At 36.0% G+C, this 26,465-nt stretch overlaps 3 protein-coding genes across 6 annotated transcripts in view; 1 reads left to right on the top strand and 2 right to left on the bottom strand.

Moving 5' to 3' along the window:
• LOC138331001 (nuclear receptor corepressor 1-like) overlaps positions 1-4,018 on the bottom strand; it is a 29,629-nt gene extending 25,611 nt beyond the window's left edge. Inside the window, exon 1 of the mRNA XM_069278462.1 lies at positions 3,990-4,018. The gene's annotated coding sequence lies outside the window, so the exon portion shown is untranslated. The remainder of the gene's footprint in view (positions 1-3,989) is intronic.
• Positions 1-26,465, top strand: part of LOC138331040 (aspartate--tRNA ligase, mitochondrial-like) — a 669,399-nt gene that overhangs the window by 234,054 nt on the left and 408,880 nt on the right. The gene's annotated exons all lie outside the window — the stretch shown is intronic.
• Positions 1-26,465, bottom strand: part of LOC138331034 (uncharacterized) — a 213,252-nt gene that overhangs the window by 7,869 nt on the left and 178,918 nt on the right. The gene's annotated exons all lie outside the window — the stretch shown is intronic.

The raw sequence follows: 26,465 nt of genomic DNA, 5'->3' as shown, positions 1-26,465 counted from the left end.
CTATCAATGGTTTATTGATCTATACCTATATCTCTCAAGTCTCTCTATGTTGGCTGCTATCAATGGTTTATCTGATCTATACCTATATCTCTCAAGTCTCTCTATGTTGGCTGCTATCAATGGTTTATTGATCTATACCTATATCTCTCAAGTCTCTCTATGTTGGCTGCTATCAATGGTTTATCTGATCTATACCTATATCTCTCAAGTCTCTCTATGTTGGCTGCTATCAATGGTTTATCTGATCTATACCTATATCTCTCAAGTCTCTCTATGTTGGCTGCTATCAATGGTTTATATGATCTATACCTATATCTCTCAAGTCTCTCTATGTTGGCTGCTATCAATGGTTTATCTGATCTATACCTATATCTCTCAAGTCTCTCTATGTTGGCTGCTATCAATGGTTTATCTGATCTATACCTATATCTCTCAAGTCTCTCTATGTTGGCTGCTATCAATGGTTTATCTGATCTATACCTATATCTCTCAAGTCTCTCTATGTTGGCTGCTATCAATGGTTTATCTGATCTATACCTATATCTCTCAAGTCTCTCTATGTTGGCTGCTATCAATGGTTTATCTGATCTATACCTATATCTCTCAAGTCTCTCTATGTTGGCTGCTATCAATGGTTTATATGATCTATACCTATATCTCTCAAGTCTCTCTATGTTGGCTGCTATCAATGGTTTATCTGATCTATACCTATATCTCTCAAGTCTCTCTATGTTGGCTGCTATCAATGGTTTATCTGATCTATACCTATATCTCTCAAGTCTCTCTATGTTGGCTGCTATCAATGGTTTATCTGATCTATACCTATATCTCTCAAGTCTCTCTATGTTGGCTGCTATCAATGGTTTATCTGATCTATACCTATATCTCTCAAGTCTCTCTATGTTGGCTGCTATCAATGGTTTATTATCTAACTATCTATACCTATATCTCTCAAGTCTCTCTATGTTGGCTGCTATCAATGGTTTATCTGATCTATACCTATATCTCTCAAGTCTCTCTATGTTGGCTGCTATCAATGGTTTATATCTGATCTATATACCTATATCTCTCAAGTCTCTCTATGTTGGCTGCTTTATTTTATCAATGGTTTATCATGATCTATACCTATATCTCTCAAGTCTCTCTATGTTGGCTGCTATCAATGGTTTATCTGATCTATACCTATATCTCTCAAGTCTCTCTATGTTGGCTGCTATCAATGGTTTATCTGATCTCTCAAGTATGTTGGCTGCTATCATCTATATCTCTCAAGTCTCTCTATGTTGGCTGCTATCAATGGTTTATCTGATCTATACCTATATCTCTCAAGTCTCTCTATGTTGGCTGCTATCAATGGTTTATCTGATCTATACCTATATCTCTCAAGTCTCTCTATGTTGGCTGCTATCAATGGTTTATTGATCTGATCTATACCTATATCTCTCAAGTCTCTCTATGTTGGCTGCTATCAATGGTTTATCTGATCTATACCTATATCTCTCAAGTCTCTCTATGTTGGCTGCTATCAATGGTTTATCTGATCTATACCTATATCTCTCAAGTCTCTCTATGTTGGCTGCTATCAATGGTTTATCTGATCTATACCTATATCTCTCAAGTCTCTCTATGTTGGCTGCTATCAATGGTTTATCTGATCTATACCTATATCTCTCAAGTCTCTCTATGTTGGCTGCTATCAATGGTTTATCTGATCTATACCTATATCTCTCAAGTCTCTCTATGTTGGCTGCTATCAATGGTTTATCTGATCTATACCTATATCTCTCAAGTCTCTCTATGTTGGCTGCTATCAATGGTTTATATGATCTATACCTATATCTCTCAAGTCTCTCTATGTTGGCTGCTATCAATGGTTTATCTGATCTATACCTATATCTCTCAAGTCTCTCTATGTTGGCTGCTATCAATGGTTTATCTGATCTATACCTATATCTCTCAAGTCTCTCTATGTTGGCTGCTATCAATGGTTTATATGATCTATACCTATATCTCTCAAGTCTCTCTATGTTGGCTGCTATCAATGGTTTATCTGATCTATACCTATATCTCTCAAGTCTCTCTAGTCTCTCTATGTTGGCTGCTATCAATGGTTTCTATCTATGATCTATACCTATATCTCTCAAGTCTCTCTATGTTGGCTGCTATCAATGGTTTATCTGATCTATACCTATATCTCTCAAGTCTCTCTCTGCTATCAATGGTTTATTGGCTCTCAAGTCTATATGTTGGCTGCTATCAATGGTTTATCTGATCTATACCTATATCTCTCAAGTCTCTCTATGTTGGCTGCTATCAATGGTTTATCTGATCTATACCTATATCTCTCAAGTCTCTCTATGTTGGCTGCTATCAATGGTTTATCTGATCTATACCTATATCTCTCAAGTCTCTCTATGTTGGCTGCTATCAATGGTTTATCTGATCTATACCTATATCTCTCAAGTCTCTCTATGTTGGCTGCTATCAATGGTTTATATGATCTATACCTATATCTCTCAAGTCTCTCTATGTTGGCTGCTATCAATGGTTTATCTGATCTATACCTATATCTCTCAAGTCTCTCTATGTTGGCTGCTATCAATGGTTTATCTGATCTATACCTATATCTCTCAAGTCTCTCTATGTTTGGCTGCTATCAATGGTTTATCTGATCTATACCTATATCTCTCATAGTCTCAAGTCTCTCTATGTTGGCTGCTATCAATGGTTTATCTGATCTATACCTATATCTCTCAAGTCTCTCTATGTTGGCTGCTATCAATGGTTTATCTGATCTATACCTATATCTCTCAAGTCTCTCTATGTTGGCTGCTATCTATGGTTTATATGATCTATACCTATATCTCTCAAGTCTCTCTATGTTGGCTGCTATCAATGGTTTATCTGATCTATACCTATATCTCTCAAGTCTCTCTATGTTGGCTGCTATCAATGGTTTATCTGATCTATACCTATATCTCTCAAGTCTCTCTATGTTGGCTGCTATCAATGGTTTATCTGATCTATACCTATATCTCTCAAGTCTCTCTATGTTGGCTGCTATCAATGGTTTATCTGATCTATACCTATATCTCTCAAGTCTCTCTATGTTGGCTGCTATCAATGGTTTATCTGATCTATACCTATATCTCTCAAGTCTCTCTATGTTGGCTGCTATGGTTTATATGATCTATACCTATATCTCTCAAGTCTCTCTATGTTGGCTGCTATCAATGGTTTATCTGATCTATACCTATATCTCTCAAGTCTCTCTATGTTGGCTGCTATCAATGGTTTATCTGATCTATACCTATATCTCTCAAGTCTCTCTATGTTGGCTGCTATCAATGGTTTATCTGATCTATACCTATATCTAAGTCTCTCTATGTTGGCTGCTATCAATGGTTTATCTATCTCTCTCTCAAGTCTCTCTATGTTGGCTGCTATCAATGGTTTATCTGATCTATACCTATATCTCTCAAGTCTCTCTATGTTGGCTGCTATCAATGGTTTATCTGATCTATACCTATATCTCTCAAGTCTCTCTATGTTGGCTGCTATCAATGGTTTATCTGATCTATACCTACCTATATCTCTCAAGTCTCTCTATGTTGGCTGCTATCAATGGTTTATATCTGATCTATACCTATATCTCTCAAGTCTCTCTATGTTGGCTGCTATCAATGGTTTATCTGATCTATACCTATATCTCTCAAGTCTCTCTATGTTGGCTGCTATCAATGGTTTATCTGGATCTATACCTATATCTCTCAAGTCTCTCTATGTTGGCTGCTATCAATGGTTTATCTGATCTATACCTATATCTCTCAAGTCTCTCTATGTTGGCTGCTATCAATGGTTTATCTGATCTATACCTATATCTCTCAAGTCTCTCTATGTTGGCTGCTATCAATGGTTTATCTGATCTATACCTATATCTCTCAAGTCTCTCTATGTTGGCTGCTATCAATGGTTTATATGATCTATACCTATATCTCTCAAGTCTCTCTATGTTGGCTGCTGCTATCAATGGTTTATCTGATCTATACCTACGTGACTGCCATCATCGTGGGCTCTAGAAATGGGCGTGTCTAATATGTAGATACTCCGCCTCACTGAGTATCGATCGTTGTGTATGGGCTTGGTCATACCTCAGTGGCCATAAAAAGTCAATATTCCAGCTTACAATATGTTACATCAAAGCAAAGCAGCCGAGAGGTGGTTTTTCCAGTTTTTTCAGTAACTTACCAATGTAATATATGTATAATTTTTGTGTACATATATATAGACCCTTTTTTTTTCTTTTTAGAACAACAAATGATACAAGATGGTTTAAGTATATTGGTCGTATATTTTCATACTTAACAAATCAAGAAGAGCTTTGATGTGTTATTCATTGCCAAAGTTTCCATCATATTGATTTATAATATCTTCATTGCATAGTTTTAATTTTACCAGTACACATACCTGATTTTAATAAGAGCTCAATGCAGTACTGCCAGACATCACTATAATTACATCTATAGTGAAAAGAAATGAGAACATACAATCAGACAATCAAGACAAATTGTGGTCTACAATTTCCTTTATTTTTTTTGACAGTGATATTTGTAAGTGATCGCTACTGGTACGTTTCCATCTAGGCATAAAAACAACAATTTTACAGTTCATTAGTTTTGTGTTGTTGCTAACATATATATCACATCTGAAGACATTTCAATGATATTCACAGCTTAATTCATCAAACCTTATGTTTCGACAGATTCATTAAGCAAAAATGACATTTTGAAATTTTTCGCGCAAATAAGGCACATATTACTTAAACACATAGAACAAGGATTTTATAAAACTCTTCAGTACTTTCTGGGAAATAGAAATTAATAACAAACAAAAACATAAACATCATAGGTGAAAGTTCATGATGAGTTGTTTATAGACGATAGACACTGATCACGATGGACACACACATCTTATCAGAATGACAAATGGAACAGTCGAGAAAAATAACTGACAAAAGTTTATCTTGGTTTTTTCTGGAACAGACTATAATATACTACACAGTGTTTACATGAATGAGTTCTATATACACATGGATATATAGATACAACCACAAAAACATTTAACAAACAATTTCTATCATTCAACCATCAAACCTTATTAGACTTTATACCTGAAAAGATAATAATCCAAGCTGTGGTCAGGAGACTTAAAACTCCTCTATACCCACTCTTGGTATACAGCTATCGTGTGTGAGGATATGTGTATCAGCTATTCTCGGTCACACATATCAAATGACCTTGACCTCAGTGGTATCTGTTTTGGAATCTTAAATAGGGGGAAGTGAATGTGGAGGTCATCAATGGTTTTAACATTGAGGTCAGTGACTCAAAACAAACTCTAGTGTAACATACAGGACTCCACATTCTATCCCAGCCTTCAGAATCATCATCAACAAATCAATTCAGAATAAATAACGATGAATTCTCTAGTTATAATACAAGTACTTAAGTTATAGTCTCACCGGTCAGGATAATCACCAACAATACTATAAGACCTGCAGTAGCTATATTTGTAAAATATAATGGTTGATTTTCACACACATACACCCCTCTTCCACAATAACATTCAGATTAAAATATAATGGTTGATGATTTTCACACACATACACCCCTCTTCCACAATAATATTCAGATTTAAATATAATGGTTTTATTTTTCACACACATACACACCCCTCTTCCACAATAACATTCAGATTAAAATATAATGATTGATTTTCACACACATACACCCCTCTTCCACAATAACATTCAGATTAAAATATAATGATTGATTTTCACACACATACACCCCTCTTCCACAATAACATTCAGATTAAAATATAATGATTGATTTTCACACACATACACCCCTCTTCCACAATAACATTCAGATTAAAATATAATGGTTGATTTTCACACACATACACCCCTCTTCCACAATAACATTCAGATTAAAATATAATGGTTGATTTTCACACACATACACCCCTCTTCCACAATAACATTCAGATTAAAATATAACGGTTGATTTTCACACACATACACCCCTCTTCCACAATAACATTCAGATTACCTGTTCATTGTGAGTACATAAAAAAATACATAGGATTAATTACTAATATGATGTGATTAACGATACTCATCATTTAAACAATAATTGGTGTTTAATCGTATATATGTCTAATTAACAAAAAAAAATTATATTAATTAATTTATTTTGCTTTTGGTGCATGTGCAATCAGTACTGAATTCCATATAGGGCATAGTGCCATGGAATTTTTTGAAGATGCATTGAACTAATTATTTTTAATATCTTTATACTAATTCAAGTAAAATAAGAAGCTCAAACTTTTCAATATGGTAATGGTGTAAAGTAAGTACATTGTAACTTTGTAGCCTGGATAAATGTCACGTGACAATATTTAAGAAATAGATTTTTATTTTGTTGAGGTTATGAGGGTATAATGATAATGGATCACGCATAAATTATGTAACCCCGGCTCCATTATCATTATACTCTCAAAACCTCAACAAAATAAAAATCTATTTTTCATATTCACAGTTTTTCACGCAAATAAATAATATTTATTCTCGTGACAGTTGCATATTTTTTAATAAAATATATACCCATGTTTTTTTCTCTCCCGTCATTAGTCAACAAATTCGATTGAACAGCTGATTGGAATCGAGTCATTCATTTATTCCAACCAAAAGTGGGGTCATGAACCGACGTTGCTACGCCAGCGACTATTCCCATAACAATAAAATCTCAGCACGTGTTGTACTATCATTATGTACTGATAATGATAATACGAGAAAGCATGGTTATTGAGTCCATGTCAGTGCAAACTGTAGATATATACAGATATTTAACCCTACGACACATAGTTTTCATTTGTGTTTCTGATTCAATGGCACTTAATTAATGATGAATGAAGCTAGCTATAGATCATTCCATTATTTGCCTGGTATGATCAAATAAGTAAAAATAGCAGACCAGTGTCTTCATGTAAGAAACAGATAGGACAAACAAAGGCTACAGGCAGAACTCGGACCTCTCAAAAGTAGGTTAACATGTTACTTTTCTGAAACAGACTATAGCTGACTATATATGTACACCCACCTGACCTTTGAAAAACCCCAAACCTACATACTGAACTCTCATACAAAACATACATACGAAATATACCTAAGCTTACTTTGAGAATCACTTGATATAGTGGAAGGATTTAATGAAACTAAAACTGTCACCAGTTAATTCTATAAACATATATCCTTAAGGATATAAAACAAAAAACCCTTCTTGCAGATAAAGATATTTTGTCAGTCCAGCCAATTTTCTAATAATTGAATTATCCCTTGAAGTTTGCCTGTTTAAAGATAATTTTCTACAGTATTGTACTGGCTGTCGACCCATTATCTTAAAAAAAAGGATTTTTAGGTATCTAAATCATTTTTTTTACCTTACAACAGTTCAGTTAATAACAATTCCATCGATTTATAATCAATTTTCTAATAAAAACAGCCATGTGAAAAAGGCCGTGACATATATCATGATCACGTCATGTTACTGTACCCATTATCATGAATTTTCAAAAAAATATTCAGGTGTGATGAAATAAATAAAATTTAATATCAATATATTTACAAATATCTAAATATTTAATAAAAAATTTGATGTGAAAATGTTCATGCAAAAGAGAGAAAACTTCTCTTGTTTGCCACCAGTCATATCGTAAGATTATGATCGATTATGACATCACTGGGGTAATGACGGCCGCCATTTCACGATCTACTCGTGAAAAAAATTCTTGTAAAATAAAAAATATAAACGTGTCTTCATAAATACTTTAATTGGCATTTTGAATAAATACTAAAGATATTTAAATGATTTTTGGTGGTTATTGATTCTGTAAACATTAACCAAAATCAACATATTGGTCTACTTTGTATTTTGTTGTCTGGTCAAAAGCGCTTAGGTGACCCCAACCAGCGTTCTTTTGTGTCAAGTAACTTAGATTGAATTATCTCCTTTCAACTTTTGTTTTTTGAATGCTGTTGTCTGACATCATAGGAAGCAGATGATATGCGAATCGGTACTATTTATTTTAGAATAAAGCCGATATCATGCTCCCCTCTGACTAATGTCATTTTTGTGCGGTAAGATTTGCTGAAATTCGCCATTTTTAATCTAAATATTTGAATTTTATTCTAATAACTTAAAAATATTGTCGATAATTTTGGTATGTTATCTTTCTACACGCAAAAAAAATCACATTTTGTATATCGCGCCATTCAAAATCACGATAATGGGTACATCACGATAATGGGTCATCAGCCAGTATGTATCCAAAATACACATGTATATATACAGCTAAACCTGACTTATAATTTGTAATACTAGTGTCCTAGCAAATGTCATAGTTAGCAAACATAATACACAGTCATGTACAGTAACAAAACTGTTTGATTGACAGCTGGTGATCCATCAATTCTGAAGAGACTGTAAGAAATAATTCTGCACTTTTTCCGAGTCTGAAGATGATGGCATAGATAGAGTTATCCGCTCTTGTTAGCTGTTCATTGTTACATCGTTTGTTTGATGGTAAAGAAATGTTGTCCATTTGTGAGAAAACACTTTCCATAGAAATAACCAAAATCAATACTACTCACAAAAGTACAAACTCTATATACCGTATATAATTAATGGTTTGGCAGCTGTGTATGTTTCCACATTTGCTCCCACATCTGTAATGATGAGACATCACTAGATCTAGTAATCAGACAATTGCTCCCACATATATATTTGTAATGATGAGACATCACTAGATCTAGTAATCAGACATTTGCTCCCACATCTGTAATGATGAGACATCACTAGATCTAGTAATCAGACATTTGCTCCCACATCTGTAATGATGAGGACATCACTAGATCCAGCAATCAGACATTTGCTCCCACATCTGTAATGATGAAACATCACTAGATCTAGTAATCAGTAACAGCATTTGCTCCCACATCTGTAATGATGAGACATCACTAGATATAGTAATCAGACATTTGCTCCCACATCTGTAATGATGGGACATCACTAGATCTAGTAATCAGACATTTGCTCCCACATCTGTAATGATGGGACATCACTAGATCTAGTAATCAGACATTTGCTCCCACATCTGTAATGATGAGACATCACTAGAACTAGTAATCAGACATTTGCTCCCACATATATATTTGTAATGATGAGACATCACTAGATCTAGTAATCAGACATTTGCTCCCACATCTGTAATGATGAGACATCACTAGATCTAGGAATCTGACATTTGCTCCCACATCTGTAATGATGGGACATCACTAGATCTAGTAATCAGACATTTGCTCCCACATCTGTAATGATGGGACATCACTAGATCTAGTAATCAGACATTTGCTCCCACATCTGTAATGATGAGACATCACTAGAACTAGTAATCAGACATTTGCTCCCACATATATATTTGTAATGATGAGACATCACTAGATCTAGTAATCAGACATTTGCTCCCACATCTGTAATGATGAGACATCACTAGATCTAGGAATCTGACATTGGCTCCCACATCTGTAATGATGAGACATCACTAGATCTAGTAATCAGACATTTGCTCCCACATATATATTTGTAATGATGAGACATCACTAGAACTAGTAATCAGACATTTGCTCCCACATCTGTAATGATGAGACATCACTAGATCTAGTGATCAGACATTTGCTCACACATCTGTAATGATGAGACATCACTAGAACTAGTAATCAGACATTTGCTCCCACATCTGTAATGATGAGACATCACTAGATCTAGTAATCAGACATTGGCTCCCACATCTGTAATGATGAGACATCACTAGATCTAGTAATCAGACATTTGCTCCCACATCTGTAATGATGAGACATCACTAGAACTAGTAATCAGACATTTGCTCCCACATCTGTAATGATGAGACATCACTAGAACTAGTAATCAGACATTTGCTCCCACATCTGTAATGATGAGACATCACTAGATCTAGTAATCAGACATTTGCTCCCACATAGATATTTGTAATGATGAGACATCACTAGATCTAGTAATCAGACATTTGCTCCCACATCTGTAATGATGAAACATCACTAGATCTAGTAATCAGACATTTGCTCCCACATCTGTAATGATGAGACATCACTAGATCTAGTAATAAGACATTTGCTCCCACATATATATTTGTAATGATGAGACATCACTAGATCTAGGAATCTGACATTTGCTCCCACATCTGTAATGATGGGACATCACTAGATCTAGTAATCAGACATTTGCTCCCACATCTGTAATGATGGGACATCACTAGATCTAGTAATCAGACATTTGCTCCCACATCTGTAATGATGAGACATCACTAGAACTAGTAATCAGACATTTGCTCCCACATATATATTTGTAATGATGAGACATCACTAGATCTAGTAATCAGACATTTGCTCCCACATCTGTAATGATGAGACATCACTAGATCTAGGAATCTGACATTGGCTCCCACATCTGTAATGATGAGACATCACTAGAACTAGTAATCAGACATTTGCTCCCACATCTGTAATGATGAGACATCACTAGATCTAGTGATCAGACATTTGCTCACACATCTGTAATGATGAGACATCACTAGAACTAGTAATCAGACATTTGCTCCCACATCTGTAATGATGAGACATCACTAGATCTAGTAATCAGACATTGGCTCCCACATCTGTAATGATGAGACATCACTAGATCTAGTAATCAGACATTTGCTCCCACATCTGTAATGATGAGACATCACTAGAACTAGTAATCAGACATTTGCTCCCACATATATATTTGTAATGATGAGACATCACTAGATCTAGTAATCAGACATTTGCTCCCACATCTGTAATGATGAGACATCACTAGATCTAGTAATCAGACATTTGCTCCCACATCTGTAATGATGAGGACATCACTAGATCCAGCAATCAGACATTTGCTCCCACATCTGTAATGATGAAACATCACTAGATCTAGTAATCAGACATTTGCTCCCACATCTGTAATGATGAGACATCACTAGATATAGTAATCAGACATTTGCTCCCACATCTGTAATGATGGGACATCACTAGATCTAGTAATCAGACATTTGCTCCCACATCTGTAATGATGGGACATCACTAGATCTAGTAATCAGACATTTGCTCCCACATCTGTAATGATGAGACATCACTAGAACTAGTAATCAGACATTTGCTCCCACATATATATTTGTAATGATGAGACATCACTAGATCTAGTAATCAGACATTTGCTCCCACATCTGTAATGATGAGACATCACTAGATCTAGGAATCTGACATTTGCTCCCACATCTGTAATGATGGGACATCACTAGATCTAGTAATCAGACATTTGCTCCCACATCTGTAATGATGGGACATCACTAGATCTAGTAATCAGACATTTGCTCCCACATCTGTAATGATGAGACATCACTAGAACTAGTAATCAGACATTTGCTCCCACATATATATTTGTAATGATGAGACATCACTAGATCTAGTAATCAGACATTTGCTCCCACATCTGTAATGATGAGACATCACTAGATCTAGGAATCTGACATTGGCTCCCACATCTGTAATGATGAGACATCACTAGATCTAGTAATCAGACATTTGCTCCCACATATATATTTGTAATGATGAGACATCACTAGAACTAGTAATCAGACATTTGCTCCCACATCTGTAATGATGAGACATCACTAGATCTAGTGATCAGACATTTGCTCACACATCTGTAATGATGAGACATCACTAGAACTAGTAATCAGACATTTGCTCCCACATCTGTAATGATGAGACATCACTAGATCTAGTAATCAGACATTGGCTCCAACATCTGTAATGATGAGACATCACTAGATCTAGTAATCAGACATTTGCTCATTTGCTCCCACATCTGTAATGATGAGACATCACTAGAACTAGTAATCAGACATTTGCTCCCACATCTGTAATGATGAGACATCACTAGAACTAGTAATCAGACATTTGCTCCCACATCTGTAATGATGAGACATCACTAGATCTAGTAATCAGACATTTGCTCCCACATAGATATTTGTAATGATGAGACATCACTAGATCTAGTAATCAGACATTTGCTCCCACATCTGTAATGATGAAACATCACTAGATCTAGTAATCAGACATTTGCTCCCACATCTGTAATGATGAGACATCACTAGATCTAGTAATAAGACATTTGCTCCCACATATATATTTGTAATGATGAGACATCACTAGATCTAGGAATCTGACATTTGCTCCCACATCTGTAATGATGGGACATCACTAGATCTAGTAATCAGACATTTGCTCCCACATCTGTAATGATGGGACATCACTAGATCTAGTAATCAGACATTTGCTCCCACATCTGTAATGATGAGACATCACTAGAACTAGTAATCAGACATTTGCTCCCACATATATATTTGTAATGATGAGACATCACTAGATCTAGTAATCAGACATTTGCTCCCACATCTGTAATGATGAGACATCACTAGATCTAGGAATCTGACATTGGCTCCCACATCTGTAATGATGAGACATCACTAGAACTAGTAATCAGACATTTGCTCCCACATCTGTAATGATGAGACATCACTAGATCTAGTGATCAGACATTTGCTCACACATCTGTAATGATGAGACATCACTAGAACTAGTAATCAGACATTTGCTCCCACATCTGTAATGATGAGACATCACTAGATCTAGTAATCAGACATTGGCTCCCACATCTGTAATGATGAGACATCACTAGATCTAGTAATCAGACATTTGCTCCCACATCTGTAATGATGAGACATCACTAGAACTAGTAATCAGACATTTGCTCCCACATCTGTAATGATGAGACATCACTAGATCTAGTAATCAGACATTTGCTCCCACATATATATTTGTAATGATGAGACATCACTAGATCTAGTAATCAGACATTTGCTCCCACATCTGTAATGATGAGACATCACTAGAACTAGTAATCAGACATTTGCTCCCACATCTGTAATGATGAGACATCACTAGATCTAGTAATCAGACATTTGCTCCCACATAGATATTTGTAATGATGAGACATCACTAGATCTAGTAATCAGACATTGGCTCCCACATCTGTAATGATGAGACATCACTAGAACTAGTAATCAGACATTTGCTCCCACATCTGTAATGATGAGACATCACTAGAACTAGTAATCAGACATTTGCTCCCACATCTGTAATGATGAGACATCACTAGATCTAGTAATCAGACATTTGCTCCCACATAGATATTTGTAATAATGATGAGACATCACTAGATCTAGTAATCAGACATTTGCTCCCACATCTGTAATGATGAAACATCACTAGATCTAGTAATCAGACATTTGCTCCCACATCTGTAATGATGAGACATCACTAGATCTAGTAATAAGACATTTGCTCCCACATATATATATTTGTAATGATGAGACATCACTAGATCTAGTAATCAGACATTTGCTCCCACATCTGTAATGATGAAACATCACTAGATCTAGTAATCAGACATTTGCTCCCACATCTGTAATGATGAGACATCACTAGATCTAGTAATAAGACATTTGCTCCCACATATATATTTGTATTGATGAGACATCACTAGATCTAGTAATCAGACATTTGCTCCCACATCTGTAATGATGAGACATCACTAGAACTAGTAATCAGACATTTGCTCCCACATCTGTAATGATGAGACATCACTAGAACTAGTAATCAGACATTTGCTCCCACATCTGTAATGATGAGACATCACTAGATCTAGTAATCAGACATTTGCTCCCACATATATATTTGTAATGATGAGACATCACTAGATCTAGTAATCAGACATTTGCTCCCACATCTGTAATGATGAAACATCACTAGATCTAGTAATCAGACATTTGCTCCCACATCTGTAATGATGAGACATCACTAGATCTAGTAATAAGACATTTGCTCCCACATATATATTTGTAATGATGAGACATCACTAGATCTAGTAATCAGACATTTGCTCCCACATCTGTAATGATGAGACATCACTAGAACTAGTAATCAGACATTTGCTCCCACATCTGTAATGATGAGACATCACTAGAACTAGTAATCAGACATTTGCTCCCACATCTGTAATGATGAGACATCACTAGATCTAGTAATCAGACATTTGCTCCCACATATATATTTGTAATGATGAGACATCACTAGATCTAGTAATCAGACATTTGCTCCCACATCTGTAATGATGAAACATCACTAGATCTAGTAATCAGACATTTGCTCCCACATCTGTAATGATGAGACATCACTAGATCTAGTAATAAGACATTTGCTCCCACATATATATTTGTAATGATGAGACATCACTAGATCTAGTAATCAGATATTTGCTCCCACATCTGTAATGATGAAACATCACTAGATCTAGTAATCAGACATTTGCTCCCACATATATATCTGTAATGATGAGACATCACTAGATCTAGTAATCAGACATTTGCTCCCACATCTGTAATGATGAGACATCACTAGATCTAGTAATCAGACATTGGCTCCCACATCTGTAATGATGAGACATCACTAGATCTAGTCATCAGACATTTTCCCCACATCTGTAATGATGAGACATCACTAGATCTAGTAATCAGACATTTGCTCCCACATCTGTAATGATGAGACATCACTAGAACTAGTAATCAGACATTTGCTCCCACATCTGTAATGATGAGACATCACTAGATCTAGTGATCAGACATTTGCTCCCACATCTGTAATGATGAGACATCACTAGATCTAGTAATAAGACATTTGCTCCCACATATATATTTGTAATGATGAGACATCACTAGATCTAGTAATCAGACATTTGCTCCCACATCTGTAATGATGAGACATCACTAGAACTAGTAATCAGACATTTGCTCCCACATCTGTAATGATGAGACATCACTAGAACTAGTAATCAGACATTTGCTCCCACATCTGTAATGATGAGACATCACTAGATCTAGTAATCAGACATTTGCTCCCACATATATATTTGTAATGATGAGACATCACTAGATCTAGTAATCAGACATTTGCTCCCACATCTGTAATGATGAAACATCACTAGATCTAGTAATCAGACATTTGCTCCCACATCTGTAATGATGAGACATCACTAGATCTAGTAATAAGACATTTGCTCCCACATATATATTTGTAATGATGAGACATCACTAGATCTAGTAATCAGATATTTGCTCCCACATCTGTAATGATGAAACATCACTAGATCTAGTAATCAGACATTTGCTCCCACATATATATCTGTAATGATGAGACATCACTAGATCTAGTAATCAGACATTTGCTCCCACATCTGTAATGATGAGACATCACTAGATCTAGTAATCAGACATTGGCTCCCACATCTGTAATGATGAGACATCACTAGATCTAGTCATCAGACATTTTCCCCACATCTGTAATGATGAGACATCACTAGATCTAGTAATCAGACATTTGCTCCCACATCTGTAATGATGAGACATCACTAGAACTAGTAATCAGACATTTGCTCCCACATCTGTAATGATGAGACATCACTAGAACTAGTAATCAGACATTTGCTCCCACATCTGTAATGATGAGACATCACTAGATCTAGTAATCAGACATTTGCTCCCACATATATGTTTGTAATGATGAGGGCATCAATAGATCTAGTAATCAGACATTTGCTCCCACATCTGTAATGATGAGACATCACTAGAACTAGTAATAGTATTTACAATAAATGACCAACTCTTTTTAGAAACACTAATGATGGAAATTCGGCGTAAAACTATATCCTACTCAAGTCATATAAAAAAAACATCTAATGAAAAGGAAAAAAATTTAATTAATGAAATTAAGGCATTAGAAAAAACAGGGCCAAATAATACATCAGTAAACAAGTTAGAAGATAAAAAGAAGGAATTAGAAGAAATAAGAAAACAAAAAATAAATGGTAGCATAATAAGATCTAGAGCAAAATGGGTAAGGGAAGGGGAAAAACCAACTAAATATTTCTGCAACTTAGAGTCTCGCAACTATACTAGTAAAATTATTCCTTACATAACTAAAGAAGATGGAACGGTTATCTCGGATCAAAAAAAAATTCTTTATGAATCTGAAAATTACTATAATAACTTATATAAAGAAAATATCACACTAAGTAATGTCAATCTTGAACAACTTCTAGAATCTTATACTGTTCCTAAATTATCAGAGCAAGATTCTTTAAATATTGAAGGACCCCTTACAATAAATGAATTAAACAACACACTGCTAAAAATGAAAAATGATAAAAGTCCTGGCTCTGATGGTTTTACAGTGGAATTTTTGAAAATATTTTGGAAGCAATTAGGGCCATTTCTAGTAATCAGACATTTTCTCCCACATATATATCTGTAATGATGAGGACATCACTAGATCTAGTAATCAGACATTTGCTCCCACATATATATTTGCAATGATGAGACATCACTAGATCTAGTAATCAGACATTTGCTCCCACATCTGTAATGATGAGACATCACTAGAACTAGTAATCAGACATTTGCTCCACATCTGTAATGATGAGACATCACTAGATCTAGGAATCTGACATTTGCTCCCACATCTGTAATGATGAGACATCACTAGAACTAGTAATTAGACATTTGCTCCCACATCTGTAATGATGAGACATCACTAGATCTAGTAATCAGACATTTGCTCCCACATCTGTAGTGATGAGACATCACTAGTTCTAGTTATCAGACATTTGCTCCCACATCTGTAATGATGAGACATCACTAGATCTAGTAATCAGACATTTTCTCCCACATCTGTAATGATGAGACATCACTAGAACTAGTAATCAGACATTTGCTCCACATCTGTAATGATGAGACATCACTAGATCTAGGAATCAGACATTGGCTCTCACATCTGTAATGATGAAACATCACTAGATCTAGTAATCAGACATTTGCTCCCACATCTGTAATGATGAGACATAACTAGATCTAGTAATCAGACATTTGCTCCCACATATATATTTGTAATGATGAGACATCACTAGATCTAGTAATCAGACATTTGCTCCCACATCTGTAATGATGAAACATCACTAGAACTAATAATCAGACATTTGCTCCCACATCTGTAATGATGAGACATCACTAGAACTAGTAATCAGACATTTGCTCCCACATCTGTAATGATGAGACATCACTAGATCTAGTAATCAGACATTTGCTCCCACATATATATTTGTAATGATGAGACATCACTAGATCTAGTAATCAGACATTTGCTCCCACATATATATTTGTAATGATGAGACATCACTAGAACTAGTAATCAGACATTTGCTCCCACATCTGTAATGATGGGACATCACTAGATCTAGTAATCAGACATTTGCTCCCACATCTGTAATGATGAGACATCACTAGATCTAGTAATCAGACATTTTCTCCCACATCTGTAATGATGAGACATCACTAGAACTAGTAATCAGACATTTGCTCCCACATATATATTTGTAATGATGAGACATCACTAGATCTAGTAATCAGACATTTGCTCCCACATCTGTAATGATGAGACATCACTAGATCTAGTAATCAGACATTTGCTCCCACATCTGTAATGATGAGACATCACTAGATCTAGTAATCAGACATTTGCTCCCATATCTGTAATGATGAGACATCACTAGATCTAGTAATCAGACATTGGCTCCCACATCTGTAATGATGAGACATCACTAGAACTAGTAATCAGACATTTGCTCCCACATCTGTAATGATGAGACATCACTAGATCTAGTAATCAGACATTTGCTCCCACATCTGTAATGATGAGACATCACTAGATCTAGTAATCAGACATTTGCTCCCACATCTGTAATGATGAGACATCACTAGATCTAGTAATCAGACATTTGCTCCCACATATATATTTGTAATGATGAGACATCACTAGATCTAGTAATCAGACATTTGCTCCCACATCTGTAATGATGAAACATCACTAGAACTAATAATCAGACATTTGCTCCCACATCTGTAATGATGAGACATCACTAGATCTAGTAATAAGACATTTGCTCCCACATCTGTAGTGATGAGACATCACTAGAACTAATAATCAGACATTTGCTCCCACATCTGTAATGATGAGACATCACTAGATCTAGTAATAAGACATTTGCTCCCACATCTGTAATGATGAGACATCACTAGATCTAGTAATCAGACATTTGCTCCCACATCTGTAATGATGAAACATCACTAGAACTAATAATCAGACATTTGCTCCCACATCTGTAATAATGAGACAACACTAGATCTAGTAATCAGACATTTGCTCCCACATCTGTAATGATGAGACATCACTAGATCTAGTAATCAGACATTTGCTCCCATATCTGTAATGATGAGACATCACTAGATCTAGTAATCAGACATTTGCTCCCACATCTGTAGTGATGAGACATAACTAGTTCTAGTTATCAGACATTTGCTTCCACATCTGTAATGATGAGACATCACTAGATCTAGTAATCAGACATTTGCTCCCACATCTGTAGTGATGAGATATCACTAGTTCTAGTAATTAGACATTTGTTGCCACATCTGTAATGATGAGACATCACTAGATCTAGTAATCAGACATTGGCTCCCACATCTGTAATGATGAGACATCACTAGATCTAGTAATCAGACATTTGCTCCCACATCTGCAATGATGAGACATCACTAGATCTAGTAATCAGACATTGGCTCCCACATCTGTAATGATGAAACATCACTAGATCTAGTAATCAGACATTTGCTCCTACATCTGTAATGATGAGACATCACTAGATATAGTAATCAGACATTTGCTCCCACATCTGTAATGATGGGACATCACTAGATCTAGTAATCAGACATTTGCTCCCACATCTGTAATGATAGGACATCACTAGAACTAGTAATCAGACATTTGCTCCCACATCTGTAATGATGAAACATCACTAGATCTAGTAATCAGACATTTGCTCCCACATCTTTAATGATGAGACATCACTAGATCTAGTAATAAGACATTTGCTCCCACAAATATATTTGTAATGATGAGACATCACTAGATCTAGTAATCAGACATTTGCTCCCACATATGTAATGATGAGACATCACTAGAACTAGTAATCAGACATTTACTCCCACATCTGTAATGATGAAACAACACTAGATCTAGTGATCAGACATTTGCTCCCACATCTGTAATGATGAGACATCACTAGAACTAGTAATCAGACATTTGCTCCCACATCTGTAATGATGAGACATCACTAGATCTAGTAATCAGACATTTGCTCCCACATCTGTAATGATGAGACATCACTAGAACTAGTAATCAGACATTTGCTCCCACATCTGTAATGATGAGACATCACTAGAACTAGTAATCAGACATTTGCTCCCACATCTGTAATGATGAGACATCACTAGATCTAGTAATCAGACATTTGCTCCCACATCTGTAATGATGAGACATCACTAGAACTAGTAATCAGACATTTGCTCCCACATCTGTAATGATGAGACATCACTAGATCTAGTAATAAGACATTTGCTCCCACATCTGTAATGATGAGACATCACTAGATCTAGAAATCAGACAATTTCTGGGCAGTTACTAACCTGTTGATAATGTGGGTAGTACCCTGGGGCGACGCTGAACCTGGGGTGGGATTGAGGATCTTGACCATAGGGGTATCCAGGACGCTGTACCTGTGGTGGACTGGGGGGACGCCCTCGTTTGTACGGAGAACTGACATCGTGCTGGCCACCAGGAGGCCCCCTGTGTCAATAAAAAACAAGGGTTGTAATTTTACATTGTCATAAATACTATTATGATTCTTATCTTTATAGCTTTCAGCAGATGTGGATTTACAAAATATCTCTAATCCTGCAATTTTGGTTACATTTTAATTATATAAGCTTGGCTTATCAAATGAACAACTAATGCTGGTTTCTCACCAATTAGCTATAGGCAACGATTTGGATTTCATAGGAGATTTTATGAAACGAGTCTAAGAATTTTTCTTTTTTTCACAAGCCTTGGCAAGCAAATATTAAAGTTTAGGACAAGTTTCATGAACCCTCATGCAATAAACACAAATTTAAGAGACCACATAACTAAAACAACCTACATTTCATGTGTTATACATGATGCTAGTTAAACTAGCTACCAATGGTTCATTATTAAAGGTGTTTCTTTATAGTAGAACATCACAGACAGGTATCTCTTATGATTTGGTTTATAAAAGGTTGGTAATGCTCAACCATCGAGATATCTAACGGACAAGAAACTGACTACTGGTGAATCAGTAATTGTCCCAAATAACAATATGCACAACTAGGGCCCTAGGGGAACCTACATATGAATTTTGAGACAGATCCCTTCAGTACTTTCTGAGAAATAGCGATAACAAACTTTGAATAACACAAGAGATCCCAGAGGGATCTTGGCGCCCACCTAAGAATGATCTTTGTCTGACAAGGGAAAGAGGGATCTTTTCTCTGCTTTTCAAGCTTTTACTACATATTACTACACATGCTTGACTACTTTCTGAGATATATGACAGTAACAAACTTAAATTATCAAAATCCAAGATGGCTACCTGTCGGCCATCTTGTTCACCAATCGGTCCTAAAATGCAATATGCACAACTAGGGCCCTAAGGGAACCTGTACATGAAATTTGAGAAGAATTCTTTTGGTACTTTTTGAGAAATAGCGGTAACAAACTTTAAACTATCAAAATCCAAGATGGCGGCCTGTCGGCCATCTTGTTAACCGATTGGTCCCAAAATGCAATATGGACAACTAGACCACTAGAAGAACCTGCACATACAATTTGAGACAGATCCTTTCAGTACATTCTTAGACATAGCGGAAAAAAACTTTGATTGTCAAAATCCAAGATGGCATCCTGTTGGCAATCTTGTTCACCGATCAGTACCAAAATGCAATTTACATAACCAGGGACCTAGGGGAACCTGCACATGCAATTTGAGACAGATCCCTTCAGTACTTTCCAAGAAATAGTGGCAACAAGCTTCAACTATTAAAATCCAAGATGGCATCCTGTCGGCCATCTTTTTCACCGATCTGTCCGAAAATGCAATATGCACAACTACGGACCATTCTGAGAAATAGCGGTAACAAACTTTAACTATCACAAGAGATCCCTCTGGGATCTCTGCGCCCACCAAAGAATGATCATGTCTGACAATGGAAAGAGGGATCTTTTCCCTGCTTTTCAAACTTTTTCAAACACACTACATTGTACATATAAAATTTGAGACAGATCGCTATAGTACTTTCTAAGAAATAGTGTTACAAACTTCAACAATGAAATTCAAGATGGCGGCTGTGCAGCCATCTTGTTGACCTATCAGTTACAAAATGCAATATGCACAACTAGGGCCCTAGGGGAACCTACATATGAAATTTGAGAGAGATCCGTTCAGTACTTTTTTAGAAATAGCAATAACAAACTTTTTTAACTATCAAAATCCAAGATGGTTGCCAGTCGGCCATCTTGTTGATTGATTGATCCCAAAATGCAATATGCACAACTAGGGTCCTAGGGAAACCTACCTATGAAATTTGAGGAAGATCCCTTCAGTACTTTCTGAGAAAAAGCGGTAACAAACTTTAACTATCACAAGAGATCCCAGAGGGATCTTGGCGCCCACCAAAGAATGATCTATATCTGACAACAGAAAAAGGGATCTTTTCCCTGCTTTTCAAACTTTTACTATATACTTTATATGAAACTTGAGAAAGATCCTTTCAAAGTAACAAACATCAATTATCAAAATCCAAGATGGCTACCTGTTGATCATCTTGCTGACCGATTGGTCCGAAAATGCACAACTAAACCCCTAGGGGAACCTGCACAACTTTCTGAGAAAAGGTGGAAAAAAATTTCAACTAGCAAATACAAGATGGTGGCCTTGTGGCCATCTTGTTCATCGATCGGTCCGAAAATGCAAAATGCACAACTAGGAACCTAGGGGAACCTACATATACATTTTGAGACAGATTGCTTCAGTCCTTTCTGTGAAATAGCAGTAACAAACTTCAACTATCAAAATCCAAGATGGCGGCCTGTCAGCCATCTTGATCACCGATCAGTTCGAAAATGCAATATGCACCACAAGAGCTCTAGGGGAACCTGCACATGAAATTTGAGACAGATCCCTTCAGTAATTTCTGAGAAATAGCGGTAACAAACATCAATTGTCAAAATCCAAGATGGCGTCCTGTCCGCCATCTTGTTCATCGATCGGTCAAAAAATGCAATTTGCACAACTAAGGCCCTAGGGGTACCTACATATACAATTTCAGACAGATTGGTTCAGAACTTTCTGAGAAATAACAATAACAAACTTCAACTATCAAAATCCAAGATGGCGGCCTGTCTGCCATCTTGTTCACCGATCTATTCGAAAATGCAACATGCACAACTACGGCCCTAGGGGAACCTGCACATGAAATTTGAGACAGATCCCTTCAGCACTTTCTGAGAAATAGCGGTAACAAATATCAATTGTCAAAATCCAAGATGGCGTCCTGTCGGCCATCTTGTTCACCGATCAGTTCGAAAATGCAATATGCACAACTAGGGCCCTAGGGGAACCTGCACATGAAATTTGAGACAGATCCCTTCAGCACTTTCTGAGAAATAGCGGTAACAAATATCAATTGTCAAAATCCAAGATGGCGTCCTGTCGGCCATCTTGTTCACCGATCAGTTCGAAAATGCAATATGCACAACTAGGGCCCTAGGGGAACCTGCACATGATATTTGAGACAAATCCCTTCAGTACTTTCTGAGAAATAGCGGTAACAAACTTCAACTATTAAAATCCAAGATGGCGGCCTGGCGGCCATCTTGTTCACTGATCAGTCCAAAAATGCAATATGTACAACTAGACCCCTAGGGGAACATGCACATGAAATTTGAGACAGATCCCTTCAATACTTTCTGAGAAATAGCGGTAACAAACTTCAACTATTAAAATCCAAGAAGGCGGCCTGGCGGCCATCTTATTCACCGATCTGTCCAAAAATGCAATATGCACAACTACGGACCTAGGGGAACCTGCTTGTGAAATTTGAGACAGATCCCTTCAGTGCTTTCTGAGAAATAGCGGTAACAAGAATTAGAAGGACGGAAGGACGGAGTGACGGAAGGACGGACGGACAGACAACGTACCACGGACGAAAGGCGATTTGAATAGCCCACCATCTGATGATGGTGGGCTAAAAAGACAGATATCCAGAAATCCTTTACATTCTTTTTTGCATTCTTGTATGTTAACCTCACAAATGCTAAATGTATTGTTATTTTTATGTTTCAAATAATGAACAAAAATTAAAACAGATAAAGCCATCAAATCACAGAATTTCAAAACAGCACAAACAAAACAACAGCCATGGGCATTGTTAATAAACAACACCTAATCTCATATCAAGGCCAATACCTGAACCTCCTCCAAAAATGGCAGTAACTTTGAGAGTCCCAATATCTAGACATGTGTTGTTGGGGACGGTTAGCTGACCCTTGACCTTGACCTGTGATATCAATGACCCCTGTCGTGGAGCAACGAGCACCAACACTGGATGTAGGAAACATGGACGGACTACAAGAATTTGAAGATGAAGGCACAAAAACATTGGGAGGAGTCTTTGCATTTGCAACAGGCTTGTGAACATCTAGTCGCGTTCCAACAACTACAACTTCGTTTCCAGGGTTGACTAAACCTTGGTTACTGTTGCTAGGGGTTGGATACATGCCCATGACCACCTGGGGTGGTCCATGGGGTGTAGGGCAATAAGTCTGACTGTTCGTACTCATTGGTGCACTTGACGATGAAATCACTGGTGTGTGACTGACATTTGAACCAGTAACAGTTCCTTGATTGCCAAATGGGTGAAACATTATCACTCCTATCTGATCCTTCCCGATATTTCAAGACACGAACAACGGTGACTCCCGATAATTAAAGACACTTGAATACGAACAACAGTGACTTCGGATAATTAAAGACACTTAAACATGAACAACGGTGACTCCCGATAATTAAAGACACTTGAACACGAACGGTGACTTCCGATAATAAAAAACACTTGAATACGAACAACAGTGACTTCGGATAATTAAAGACACTTGAACACGAACAACGGTGACTCCCGATAATAAAAGACACTTGAACACGAACAACGGTGACTCCCGATAATTAAAGACACTTAAACATGAACAACGGTGACTCCCGATAATTAAAGACACTTGAACACGAACGGTGACTTCCGATAATAAAAGACACTTGAACACGAACAACAGTGACTTCGGATAATTAAAGACACTTAAACATGAACAACGGTGACTCCCAATAATTAAAGACACTTGAACACGTTCAACGGGCAACTCAATATTTCAAGACACTTTTACATGTACAAGGGCGACTTTATATATCAATACACTTTTACATGTACAAAGGAAAGTTCTGACACTTAAAAGTCACTTTACATGATGTATAAGAGCAACTATTGACATGAAATCTTTTCGTTGTATAATAAAATTTGTTAAGGAGAATATATAGCTATGATCTGTTTACCAGTTTTTCCTGATAATATAGAGAAATGTATTTGCAGAAAACAAAAATATAAAACAAAACAAAATACAAAAAATCCAGTGTCTTCAAAAATATTTTGAATATCATTGATATTTGTTAACCTTATTTATCAATGGAATATAATAAAGTTTAAAAAAATAATTCTGAAAAATTCAGATTTTGTATTTTAGACAACTATATATTTAAATTTTCAAAAAAAAACGTTTTCTAGTATATAACAATATAATGTAATGTTTAAAATTTTATTTAAAAAATAAATTTCTCTCTGAAAACTATATTTTCACTTAAAATATAAATGCATAGCACCATCTTAGATTTTATCAAAACTACAATTTTTTATGACTACATGTAAGATCCAGTATACAGCGTCTGATAAAATGTATTTTACACAAATACGATTGAAAAGGAACCTGAATTACAATTGTCTTGCCTTCCAGCTGACGTACACATATTCCCTATTGATTTCCTGGCTCTACTTTCATGGTAATCCAATTCCCCTAACACAGCACCTGGCCAGCTCATATACAATGACAAAATAAAATCTATTTTTAAATATAACTAGTTTCTATATCCAACATGACCCAATATCCATGGCAACAGATATACAGTACTGCTAATCTAAACCATACAGGATTTAGGACAGATTTAGTGGTCATATATGCACAATTCCAATGCAATTTTAAGATAAGATTTTAGATCAAAATGAATTTATAATTAAATCTTATTTAGAAAGTCTTAATAAAGAAAAAAAATATACCAGTAATTCCTTATTATAAATAATATTACATTTCATTCAAGCTTGACAATAATATGCAAGAGAGTAATATTTTTATTTTAAATCATTCAAAATTACGTGTACATTAATTTCTATTTGCCAAATTAACTGCATGAAAATTACATTTGCGTATTTGTTTTAAAAAACTGTACCCCATTCTCAGAGAAAACACTAAACATATATATGATAAGTCTGATATTCATTATTAATCAAAATTGAAATGCCCCTATGTATATCACATATCCAGAGTTCCCAAAACACATATGTATTACACACATCCAGAGTTCGTAAGACACATATGTATTACACAAATTCAGAGTTCCTAAGACACATATGTATTACACATATTCAGAGTTCCTAAGACACATATGTATTACACATATCCAGAGTTCCTAAGACACATATGTATTACACATATCCAGAGTTCCTAAGACACATATGTATTACACATATCCAGAGTTCCTAAGACACATATGTATTACACAAATCCAGAGTTCCTATGACACATATGTATTACACATATCCAAAGTTCCTAAGACACATACATATTACACATATCCAGAATTCCTAAGACACATACATATTGCACATATCCAGAGTTCCTAAGACACTTATGTATTACACATATCCAGAGTTCCTAAGACACATATGTATTACACATATCCAGAGTTCCTAAGACACATATGTATTACACAAATCCAGAGTTCCTATGAGACATATGTATTACACATATCCAAAATTCCTAAGACACATACATATTACACATATCCGGAGTTTCTAAGACACATATGTATTACACATATCTGGAGCTC

The sequence above is a fragment of the Argopecten irradians genome, chromosome 9, assembly GCF_041381155.1.
Source record: "Argopecten irradians isolate NY chromosome 9, Ai_NY, whole genome shotgun sequence".
NCBI lineage: Eukaryota > Metazoa > Mollusca > Bivalvia > Pectinida > Pectinidae > Argopecten > Argopecten irradians.
This window is presented reverse-complemented; position numbering and strand designations above follow the sequence as displayed.